Source organism: Bos indicus x Bos taurus, chromosome 10, assembly GCF_003369695.1.
Source record: "Bos indicus x Bos taurus breed Angus x Brahman F1 hybrid chromosome 10, Bos_hybrid_MaternalHap_v2.0, whole genome shotgun sequence".
NCBI classification, from domain to species: domain Eukaryota; kingdom Metazoa; phylum Chordata; class Mammalia; order Artiodactyla; family Bovidae; genus Bos; species Bos indicus x Bos taurus.
In genome coordinates this window covers 74,780,589-74,793,128 of record NC_040085.1, presented here as the reverse complement: position 1 = coordinate 74,793,128, position 12,540 = coordinate 74,780,589, and the positions used below count along the sequence as shown (strand labels likewise).

Genomic DNA, 12,540 nt, shown 5'->3' with positions numbered 1-12,540 from the left:
GGCCTCTGGAAGGTAATTAGGATCAGATGAGATCATGAGGGTAGAGCCCTAGTGAATAGAATTGAAAGTGAAAGTGAAGTTGCTCAGTTGTGTCCAGCTCTTTGTAACTCCATGGACTGTAGCCTACCAGGCTCCTCTGTCCATGGGGTTTTCCAGGCAGTAGTACTGGAGTGGATTGCCATTTCCTTCTCCAGGGGATCTTCCCAACCCAGGGATCGAACCCGGGTCTCCTGCATTGTAGACAGACACTTTACAGTCTGAGCCACCAGTGAATAGGATTAGTGCCAGGAAAAAGAGACCTTGTTTCTCTCTGATCTCTGCCACTATGGATACAATAAGAAGTTGTTAGCAGCCTGTAGCCCAGAAGACCCAACCATGCTGGCAATCTGATCTTGGACTTCCAGACTCCAAAACTGTTAGAACTGGTGTCTCTAAGCCACCCAGTCTGTGGTATTCTATAAATACAGACTAAGATACCTCGCTAAGGACTGGGCTCTGGGATCCAAAGCTTTCAATGCTTTACCATCTTCAGTGACAAAGGATCTGCCATTCTTTTTTAAAAAACTGTATTAAAAATTATATAAAATAATAGCATAAAATAACTGTTATCACGTCCAACTCTTTTCCAACTCCAATTGGAAAGACTTTTTTTTTTAAGGACTGATTTTTTATTTTATTTTATTTTATGATATTATACATGTTTTAATGCCATTCTCCCAAATCATCCCCCCCCTCCCTCTCCCACAGAGTCCAAAAGACTGTTCTATACATCTGTGTCTCTTTTGCTGTCTCGCATACAGGGTTGTCGTTACCATCTTTCTAAATTCCATGTATATGCATTAGTATACTGTATTGGTGTTTTTCTTTCTGGCTTACTTCACTCTGTATAACAGGCTCCAGTTTCATCCACCTCATTAGAACTGATTCAAATGTATTCTTTTTAATGGCTGAGTAATACTCCATTGTGTATATGTACCACAGCTTTCGTATCCATTCATCTGCTGATGGACATCTAGGTTGCTTCCATGTCCTGGCTATTATAAACAGTGCTGCGATGAACACTGGGGTACACGTGTCTCTTTCAATTCTGGAGAAGCATGTTTTTTTAAGTGGTGCTTTTTAGAGATGGGCTTCCCTGGTGGCTCAGACTGTAAAAAAAAAAATATCTGCCTGCAAAGCAGACTTGGGTTCAATCTCTGAGTTGGGAAGATCCTCTGGAGAAGGGCATGGCAACCCACGCCAGTATTCTTGCCTGGAGAATTCCATGGACAGAGGAGACTGTCAGGCTACAGAGCACAGCATCGCAAAGAGTTGGACATGATTGAGTGACTAACACTTCATTTTCACTTTTAGAGATAGGCAAAGTAAGTTTCCCACTTTTTCCCACTTAACACTTAAGACTTATGATTATATTCCTGAAAGAAATCTCATTTTAATGAATTAAGCAATAAGTTAAAATGTTCAGAGAGCAGCAGAAGGTCAAGGATAAAGACATAAGCCCCAGAGTCAACACCCTGGGCCTCTGCCACTTGCTATATTGTTGTTGTTGTTTTACTCCGTTGTGCTGTCTCTTTCGTGACCCCATGGACTGCCAGACTCCTCTGTACAAGGGATTTTTCAGGCAAGAATACTGGAGTAGGTTGCCGTTTCCTTCTCCAGGGGATCTTTCTGACCCAGGGATTAAACCCTCGCCTCCTGCATTAGCAGGCAGATTCTTTACCACTGAGCCACCATGGAAGCCCTGGTGGCTATATAAACTTGGGCAATTCACTGAACTGCTAAGTCTCAGTTGCCTTATCAGTAAAATGAGAAGGATAGTACCTACCATGTCGGATTATTGTAAGGCTTAAGTAAGATGACGAAATAGCTTGACTTAGCATATTGGCTAGCACTTTAGAGTTCAATAAATGTTCAATATGACTACTACTGGGTTCTAAAACCACAGCAGTCTTATTAAAGGGAAACAAAGAACTAGAGTTAAAATCTAAAAGCCAAATTCAGCTCTCACACAGTTCAAGATTTCTTTCCTTCGTAATCCTGACAGATCATGACCTGATCTCTACCTGAATACTTCCAGAAACAGAGTTCATTACCTTAAGAGGCAGTTTTTGTTGAAACGTTCTTGCATTCTGTAAAAGTTCCCTACATGGAAATTTTTCTCTTTGATGTTCAGTCTGGCCTCTGAAATGACAAAAGTGTTTACTCTTTCCTAAGAGCTTGTGAAATATGTGAAAACAGCTCTTACGACTTCCCTTGGTACATTCTACTTAATCCAATCAGTCTTCCTGGGACCTAGTTTACAGACCACTCGCCATTATGGCTAGATCCTTCTGAATGGCTCCAAGCTTGCCAATGTATCTCTTAAAATGTGGCACCCAGGTCTGTATTCAATACTTGAGACATGGTCTAATTGGTGTAGTCTACATTGGTACTATTACTTCCCAGGCTCAGGGCCCTATATTTTATTTACGCTGGATGAAATGATAGGTGTTTGAACAGCAGAATCGCACTGATGATTCATACAGAGTTTGTGGTAAGTAAAGTTCACTGAAATCACACTGAATTCCCCATTTTCTATGCTTGTATACTTCGCACTCAATCCAAAATTTTACGTTTCTTTCTTCTAAATTTCTTCTTGTATGTTTCAACCAAACATTTTATCCTTTGAGATTAATCTGGATTTAAAAATATATATATTTGTTCATTTATTTATTGCACAAGGGCTTTCTCTAGTTGATGAGAGCAAGGGGAGAGTGGGGGCTACTCTCTTCCTGTGGAGCACAGGCTCTAGGGCATGGGCGCTTCAGCAGTTGTGGCCCACTGGCTTAGCTGCCCAAGAGGGATCCTCCTGGAGCAGGGATCAAACCCGTGTCCCCGGCATTGGTAGGGGGATTCTTAACCACTTATCCACCAGGGAAGCCCCTCAATTTGCATCTTGATTGTGCCTTCCCCCCCAACTTACAAGTTTTTGTATAGAAAAGCGAATTTTTGTTTTCTGTGAAAATAACATCTTCTAACATGTGTTTTTATTAATTCATTTTTCAAATTTATTTTTGTATTTCACACTACCTTCATGGCTAATAATGCTAAAATCAGGTTATGTTAAAGCAGAATACTTAAAAAAAAAAACAAAAAACAGAGCATTATTGATTTGCTTCCATTGAGAAGGGCTCCCTCAGACCTGGAATTCCCAAGCAGCCAGGTTCCCACTTATTATTTACCATCATGTGGCCTGTGAAAAAGAAAATCCTAATAGCGAAACTGAAGGAGCAAGTAGGGTACCTCCATATGAAGGAACTCTTGGCAACATTCAAAACAGTTCTTAATTCATTTTTATATGGACAAATTTTGTGGGGTATTTTTCCCCCCAGTCAAGGGATTCATTCAGTAAACACGTACACAGCCCTTTCAATAAACCAAACACTGTGCTGGACTCTGAGTAAAAAGAGTTAAAAGGCCAATCTGCTTTCAAAAATGCAGGATTCAGAAAAGGAGAAGTGGGTACACTGAACAATTTGCAATATAGTGAGGTAACACAAACCACAGAAGCACACACGAGCACACGAGTACAGGATGGCCAAGAAGAGGAGTGGGAATTATTAAGAGAAACACTTGCTGAGAGGGGTGAGCTCTGAGACTGGTACTGGTGTTAACAAACAAGCAAACCAGGGCCTTCCCCGGGGGTCCAGTGGTTAAGAATACACCTTCCAGTCCCTGGTCGTGGGACTCAGATCCCACATGCCTCAGGGCAACTAAGCCCTCACACCCGACTAGAGAAGTCTGCATGCTGCAACGAAGACCCAGCACAGCCAACAATAATAAATAAATATATTTTAAAATTAAAAAAAAAATTTTAATGAGCAAGCACTCTCTAGGTGCACCAGGCAGAAAGAAGGGCACTCCAGGCAGAGGGAACAACAGCACGTGCGAAGATAAGAAAGGCACGAAGCGTCATGGCACAAGCGGAAAAGTTCAAGCAAACTTAACATGCACCATAAGCGCAAAATTCTGAATTCCAAAGACTGACTCTTAAAAAAAAATAAAAACTATCTTATTGATAATTTCCATATTGATTTTTTTTTAATACTCATTTTTGGCTGTGCTGGGTCTAAGCTGCTGCACAGGCTTTTCTCTAACTGTGTCGAGCAGGGGCGACTCTTCAATGCGGTGCGAGGTTTCTCATCTCGGTGGCTTCCCTTGTTGCGGAGTACGGGCTCCAGGGCACTCGAGCTTCAGTAGCTGCAGCTCCCGGGTTCTAGAGAACAGGCTCCAAAGTTGTGGCACACGGGCCTGGCTGCTCCGCAGCATGTGGGATCTTCCCGGACCAGGGATCAAGCCCGTGTCTCCTGCACTGGCAGGTGGATTCTTCACCACTGAGCCACCAGGGAAGCCCTTCCATATCGACTTTTAAGGTGACCTTTTATTTCATTGTAGTAAAACATACACAAAATTTACATTTTAACATTTTTAAGAGTATCATTCAGTGGCATAACTGCATCCACAAGGTTACGCAACCATCACCACTATCCATTTCTTTCTTTTTTTTAATTTTTATTTATTTGGCTGCATCATGTCTTGGTTGTGGCAAACAGGCTTAGTGGCCCAGCAGCTTGTGGGATCTTAGTTCCCCAACCAGGGATAAAACCTGTGCCCCCTGCATTGGCAGGCAGATGCCCAACCACTGAGCCACCAGCGAAGTCCCATCTCTATTGATTTCTAGAACTACTTCATCATCCCAAACAAACTCTGTACCATTAAACAGTAACTTCCCATTCCTCCCTCCCCAACTCTCAGTAACCTCTATTATACTTCCTATCTCAAGTAATTCCATACTGATTTTTTATATCTCACGTTGAAATGATAGTTTGGATCTACTGGGTTAAACAATACCTGTTAAAATTAAGTTCACCTGTTTCCTTTTATACTCTTACTGTGGCTAGTAGAAAGCTTTAAATAATGTATGGGGCTCACATAATATTTCAACTGGACAGCACTGTGCTAGAGCATAATGTGTAAGTAAGGAGACAGAGAGGAATGATGCTAGAGGGAGGAGATACAGGTCAAGTCATGAGAAGCCCTATATTACCTGGTAAGATAAGACCTTACAGGTAATGGAGAGCGAGTAAGAGACTTAGAATCGAAGTGACAGGTCTAGGCTCATATTTCAAAGAACACTGTGGTCACTGTGCATGCGCTAGACTGGATGAGGGCAAGGCTAGAGGCAGGCAGACCCATTAGATTAAGACTCACAATAGCAGAGCCAAGATGAGAAGAAGATTCAAATCAGGGCAGAAGAAGGCAGAATGCAAAAGAACACTAGTTCCTATCAGAACACTGGCGTCGGAGTAACCTGGATTAGTAAACAAGTCACAACTTTTACAACTTAGAATTTTGAAAGTGTGATGAATATAAAACTAATAGCTTCCCAAACCCATTATAAAAATATGAAGAAAATCTCATTCATAATAGAAATATACACTATTTTAAAACTACAAACCACATGTTTTTAAACAAACATACACACAAAAACATTAAGTATAAACTCAACAAGAAATATGGAAGATCAACTGAACTGATCTGAACTGAATACGAAGAAACAAAGAAAACCTTACTGAAGGTATAGAAGACTGGAAGAGCAGGGATATAACAGGTGTCACTTACAGAGCACGTTATCAAGTGCCAGGCTCTTTACACACATATGCCTATATATTTATGAATACATTACTCATTTAATCCTTTTTAACAATCCTCTACAGAAGGTACTATAATTACTGCATTTTTCTTTAATAAAGAAGAGCAGATACAGAAATACTCCAAATGTACTCTAGAGCCCACACGCCACAACTAGAGAAGCCTGCATGTTGTAATGAAGACCCAACGCAGCCAAAACAAAAAAATAATTAATGTTGAAAAAAGAAATACTCAGAATAATGTAAATTAAATGCAAACTTAATTGAAAAAAAAATTTTTTAATGAATTGATGATCAAGAAAGTGAAAAAAAGCCACAGGATGGGAGAAAATATATTTGCATCATCTATCTCATGAGGGCGTGTATCTAGAACATATAAAAAACTATTACACTTCAATAAAAAAAGAACAACCAATTTAAAACAGGCAAAGATATGAATAGACACTTCTTCAAAGAACATACACAAATGGCCAATAAACACGTGAAAAGATGCTCAACATCATTAGCTATTAAGGAAATGCAAATCAAAACCACAATGAGATACCACTTCACACCCACTAGGATGGCTTTAATTAAAAAGACAGCTAATAAGTGCTGGCAATAATGTGGAGAAATTAGAATCCTCATATACTGTTGATGTTGACATAAAAAGGTACAGCTGTTTGGAAAATAATCTGGCAGTTGCTCAAATGATTAAACACAGAGTTGCCACATGAGCCGGCACCTCCACTTCTAGGTATATATCCAAGAGGAATGAAAACACGTGTCCACACAACAGTTCATAGCAGCATTATTCATAATAGCCAAAAGTGGAAACATGTCCAGCAGCTGATGCACAGATAAATAAAATGGGGTATATCCATAATGTTATGTGATTCCCCCAAAAGATATGTTAATGTCCTAACTCCCATTACCTATAAACATGACTTTATTTGGAAATGGCCTCTGCATACCTAATTAAGTTAAAACAGGGTCCTGCTGGAGTGGAGTGGGCCTTTAATTCAATAACTGGTGTCCTTATATGAAGGGGAGAAAAGACTGAGACAGACTTTCACAAAGAGAATTACAACGTGAAGACAGACACTCTGGGATGAAGGCCAGGTGAAGACAGAGGCAGAAGTTGGAGTTATGCAGCTGCAAGCTAAGGCATGCCAAACAATGCCAAGGACTGCTGGCAAAGTCAGAAGCTAGAAAAGAGGCAGGAAAGGATTCCCCCGTAGAGACCCGAGAGAACGCACTCCTGCTGGCAACTTGATTTTGGACTTTATAGCCTCCAAGGCTGTGAGAGAATATATCTGTTATTTTAAGCCATCCAGTTTTCGTTACTTCGATACTGTAGCCCTAGGAAACAAATACACCAGAGAATGGAATCTTATTCAGAGATAAAAAGGAATGAATACTGACACATGTTGCAACATGGATGAACCTTGAGAACATTATACCAAGTGAAAGAAGCCAATCACAAAATCGTACAAAAATTGTACAATTCCATTTATACAAAATGCTTAGATCTATAAAGGCAGAAAAATTAGTGACTGTCTAGGGTGTTCTTTTTCACTTTCATGCATTGGAGAAGGAAATGGCAACCCACTCCAGTGTTCTTGCCTGGAGAATCCCAGGGACGGGGGAGCCTGATGGGCTGCCGTCTATGAGGTCGCACAGAAGCGACTTAGCAGCAGCAGCAGCAGGGTGTTCTTTGGAAGGAATGATGCTAAAGCTGAAACTCCAGTACTTTGGCCACCTCATGCAAAGAGTTGACTCATTGGAAAAGACTCTGATGCTGGGAGGGATTGGGGGCAGGAGGAGAAGGGGACGACAGAGGATGAGATGGCTGGATGGCATCACTGACTCGATGGACGTGAGTCTGGGTGAACTCCGGGAGTTGGTGATGGACAGGGAGGCCTGGCGTGCTGTGGTTCACGGGGTCGCAAAGCGTCGGACACGACTGAGCGACTGAACTGAACTGAACTGAGGGCTAGGGCTAGCAGCTTCCCTGATGGCTCAGATGGTAAAGAATCTGCCAGCAATGCAGAAGACCTGGGTTTGATCCCTGGGTCAGGAAGATCCCCTGGAAGAGGAAATGGCAACCCACTCCAGTATTGTCTGGAGAATCCCATGGACAGAGGAGCCTGGTAGGCTATGGTCCATAGGGGCTACAAAGAGTCGGACACGACAGAAGCGACTTAGCATGCACCGGGCTAGGATATTGGGGAATGGGTACTGATAATAGGTATGGGCTTCTTTGGGCTTTCCAGTTGGGTCAGTGGTAAAGAGTCCACCTGCGATGCAGGAGCCGCAGAAGACGCAGATTCAATCCCTGGGTGGAAAGATCCCTCAAGAAGGGAATGGCAACCCACTCTAGTATTCTTGCCAGGATAATCCCATGGACAGAGGAGCCTGGCAAGCTAGAGTCCTTTCAAAGAATCGGACATGACTGAAGCAACTGTCTTTGGGGGATGATAATGATGTCCAAAAATTAGGCTGTAGGGACTTCCCTGGTGGTCTAGTAGCTAACACTCTGCACTCTCAATGCAGGGGCCAGGGTTTGATCCCTGGTTGGGGAACTAGATCCCACATGCTGCAACTAAGCCTGGCACAACCAAATAAATAAACTTTTAAAAATAAAACAGAATTAGGTTATAGCAACGGCTGCTTAACTGGAAATATACTAAAAAATCACTGAATTGTGTACTTTAAAGAACAAATTATGTGAATTACATTTCAATAAGACCATCTTATTTTTAAATGCAATTATTTTTTTATTAATTTTTATTGGAGTACAGGTGCTTTACAATGTGTTAGTTTCTTGTTGTAGAGCAAAGTGTATCAGTCATATGTATACATATGCCCACTCTCTTAGATTTCCTTTCCATTTTGTTGCAGTCACCAAGTCGTGTCTGACTCTTTTGGGACCCCATGAACTGTAGCCCGCCAGGCTCCACTGTCCATGGGATTTCCCAGGCAAGAATACTGGAGTGGGTAGTCATTTCCTTCTCCAGGGGATCTTCCCAATCCAGGAATCAAACCCATGTCTCCTGCATTGGCAAGCAGATTCTTTACCACTGAGCCACCAGGGAAGGCCCCCCCACCGCTTCCCATTTAGGTCACCACAGTAAACTCACTTAAAAAAAGAAAAAAACTACTTGACAAGCTGATTCTAAAATTAATCTGGGCAAGAAACTGTAAGACTACCCCCAAAACACTGATTAAATAATGAGTACATAAGCTGATAAAGTATGACTTCCAATAAAATAACAATAAAAATAATCATGAGGGACTACTTACCCTACTAGATACCCAAGTATAATACATACTTAATGTAGAATGCTATGGTATTGGCCCAGCAAAATAGAAGATTCGGACATAGGACAGAAGAGCGTACAGAAAAGACACCGTGTGGGTGAGACATTAGTACGTGATAAATGTGGTATTTTAGATTAATGGGGCACGGATGGACTGATATTCAGAGTGACACTGCTTGGAAAACAAGAAAAAGGCACACACCATTCTCTCTCTCTCTGACACACACACAAAGGAATTAGAGAAAACCTCTAACATGTAACAATTTACAGGAGAAAACAGCGGTAAGAGAAAGCGCGGCCCCAGGGTAGCACAGGGTTTTTCAGCCTCAGCACTACTGACATTTTAGGCCAGAAAAATTCTTTGCTTAAGGGCTTTCCTGGGCACTGTGGGGTATTTAGCAGCATCCCTGGCTTCTACCCACTGGATGAGAACCAAAATACATCTCGTGACATTGCCAAGTGGCTCCCAGAAAGCAAAACAGCTCCCATTTGAGAGCCACTGGGATTAGGCATGAAAGCCCACTAAATACACAAAGTGAAAGACTGATACATTTAAACACAGACTTTGATTGATTGATTCTACAAAGATGCCACATGGTTAAGAGATAAGAAACAACTTCAAAATGTTGGGAATAAATATTTCAAATGTATATGAATGATAAAAGATTAATATATAAAGCATTACCATATATAACCAGACAACCCAAAAGAAATGAGGCATTTCTCAAAAGAGGAAGGAATACAAATAGCCAACGATCATGAAAAGATGCTCAATCTCACCAATAACCAGGGAAAAAGAAATTAAAACACCAAATTAGAGTCATTTCCCACCCATCAGATTGGCAAAAGCAAAAAAGGCTGACACCATCAAATGTTTAAAAGAGCTGGGAAAGCAGAGATTATTATACACTGCTGGTGGGCAGTTTGGCATAAAATATCCACACCCTCCCACCCAGCAATTCCACCTGCAGGTTTCTATCTTTGAGAAATGCTCACTCAAGCTCACAGACGCTGTGGGAGGATGTTCTCTGCCACACTGTGCCTAAGACGGAAAAACTAAGCAACCTATGGAATTATCTCACATATTATGGGACTGTAACATGTTCTGGAATTTACAGAGCAAGTAGACCAAATATGGCAGATGTCTACTTATTAACAAAGAAAAAGTTCCAAGACCCATTTTTAAGCACAGGAAGTTTAGTTGTTGAAGAGGTACAATATGCCACATTGGTAAAAGTTTAACCCAAAATTTTACACATGTATCTGTACAAACACGTGTCAATAAATGTAAACCAAAAAAAGAAAAAACATGCCAAACTGATAACAGTTTTTACCTAGGGACAAAAGATTAAAAAAGAAAAGATGGAGATGGAAAGAGGTCAAAGAGGATCTATTTTGTGTAAATGACATGGGCTACATGACATGGGCTACAGCTAAAATAAATATAAAAGAATAAATACATTTTTTAAAAGCAAACTCAACTTGACCAAAATTCATAATTCCTTCCCTTCTCTTAAATAACCCCTTTTCTCTCGAACTTCGCAACTTTGATATTACAAAACCTTTCACTGCAGTTCTACGGTGTAAATATTTTAGTGTTTTCAAGAAATGAGTGTCTAAGGGAGTTTATGTTCATTAATATATCAAAAGCTTATAAAAGTTTAGGTTTCGTTTATATTTTAACAAGCATGTATCAATTCTGTAATAAATCAACATTACGGTTCTAGTCCTGATCTATATTCCAGGGTTGCGAAAAGAAAAAGAGGTGCCTCCCAACAAGGTCCATAGCAGCGGGTGTGGTCTGGGAAGAAAGAGGTGGTAACAATGGGGGCGGGCGTAGGTCCCCACGAATCGAGGGCACGAAACTCATCTGTGGACGCGTGCAACACGCAGCGTCTAAGGAGCTGCCAGATGTTGCGAGCGGTGCTTCCTTTGTAGCTAACTGGGTCAAGAAGCCAGGAAGGTTTGGTAGGTACTCCTTAAAGAGAGCAGACGCGGGTCCGAGGAGGCGGCCCCGGAAGGCCACCGGGAGCTAGCGATCGAGGTGAAAGCCCCCGCGGCGCACCTAGGTGCTGAACTGCCCCCGCCACCGGCGAGGAAGGCGGGGAGAGGGGCAGGGCCAAGTCGCTCGGGGACAACGAGGTCCCCGCAATCATTCGCCCCCGCGCACGGTGACCTCGCCAGCATCTTGAGCCCTCTCCTCAGTCCGCACGGAAAACCGCCTCCACCATTCGCACAGACCCGGAGAAAAGCTTCGCCGGCCGCCGAGCCTCACTTACCTGCGGCCCTGGACCCGACCCGAACACCTGCGGCACCCCACGCTGAATATCTGGAACCTCTGTGACCACCTGCGCGCACCCACCCGAATCCTCTAGGACGGAAACCACTTCCGGTTCCGTGACGTAACCCGAGCAGGGGTGTACAAGTGGGCGACGCCATCTTGTACGGAAGCAGCTGCGGTCGCTAGTGCCTTACCAGTTTCTCCAGTGCTGAACAAAAGCTCTGTTAAAATCGGAAAGTCTTAACATCTTTTCGGATAAGTGGTGCCCTTTTTTTTTTTTTTCTGGGTGATATTTTTGTTTGTCTTGGTTTTAAGGAAGGAAGCCTCTGTAACCGTCACAAATGCAATATGGGATTTGTGACTGTCCTTACTAATTAGCTCGGGTGGTGTTTCTCCACCGCACTGATTTTCTTAGTTGTTAAATGAGAAAGGTAAACAGAAGAGACACTTGTTTAAATAATACATTCCTCATTAGAAGTGCCTTTTATACTATATGCATTATAATACGTATGCCATCTTTTATAACAAGAACCACAATACCTTCCGTTTATATTTAAAAACTTTAATCCAGTCTTTATCAGTAACTGACATTTGTGAGGCACCTTATGTGTGTTTTATGTGCTGTTGCTTTGTCCTAGAATGTGTAAAATAGAAATGAGATGTGCATAAACAATATAAGGAAAAAAAAAAACCAATATAAGGGATAATAATAGCTGCCATTTGGGGACTCTGTGCTAATAGTATGCTAGGAACTTTGCAAAACGTTTTACATATTTTATCTCATTTAATCCTCATAATCTCATGAGAGTACTATTATTAGTGCCATTTTACATAATGTAGAGAAAGGTTAAATTTCTCAAGGTAATTCAGCAAGTAAGAATTGGAGCTGGTATATCTGCTCCCATATATATATATATCAAAACAGTATATCTGATTGCAAAGCTTGTTGCCCTCATTGCTACATCGTTTGGCTTCCAGTACAGGAGAAAAGGTTCTAAGTTCCATTACGTAATGACCCATTAAGGGAAATTTTCTGGCAGATATACAGCATTAACCCTCTGCATTTTCATCTGCTCCATCCTAAAACACCTAAAAAACAAAAAAGTAAAGGGGAAATGCAAATTAAAACCTCAGAGAAGGACTTCTTGGGTGGTTCAGTGATTAGGAATCTGTATTGCAATTCAAGGGTTGTGGTCCATCCAGTTTTGGGGACTAAGATCCCACATACCATGGAGCAAGCCCTCGCACCACAACTAGAGCCCATATG

General features: G+C 41.7%; 1 protein-coding gene across 2 annotated transcripts in view; it reads right to left on the bottom strand.

Moving 5' to 3' along the window:
* The window catches only part of EXD2 (exonuclease 3'-5' domain containing 2), a 56,099-nt gene extending 44,580 nt beyond the window's left edge, over nt 1-11,519 (bottom strand). Inside the window, exons 1-2 of one of the 2 annotated variants that reach the window (XM_027552259.1) lie at nt 11,272-11,519; nt 2,094-2,181 (exon numbers count right to left, since the gene is read on the bottom strand). The gene's annotated coding sequence lies outside the window, so the exon portion shown is untranslated. The remainder of the gene's footprint in view (nt 1-2,093; nt 2,182-11,271) is intronic. The other variant, XM_027552258.1, reaches the window with a different exon arrangement.
* Nucleotides 11,520-12,540: the final 1,021 nt, after the last annotated feature.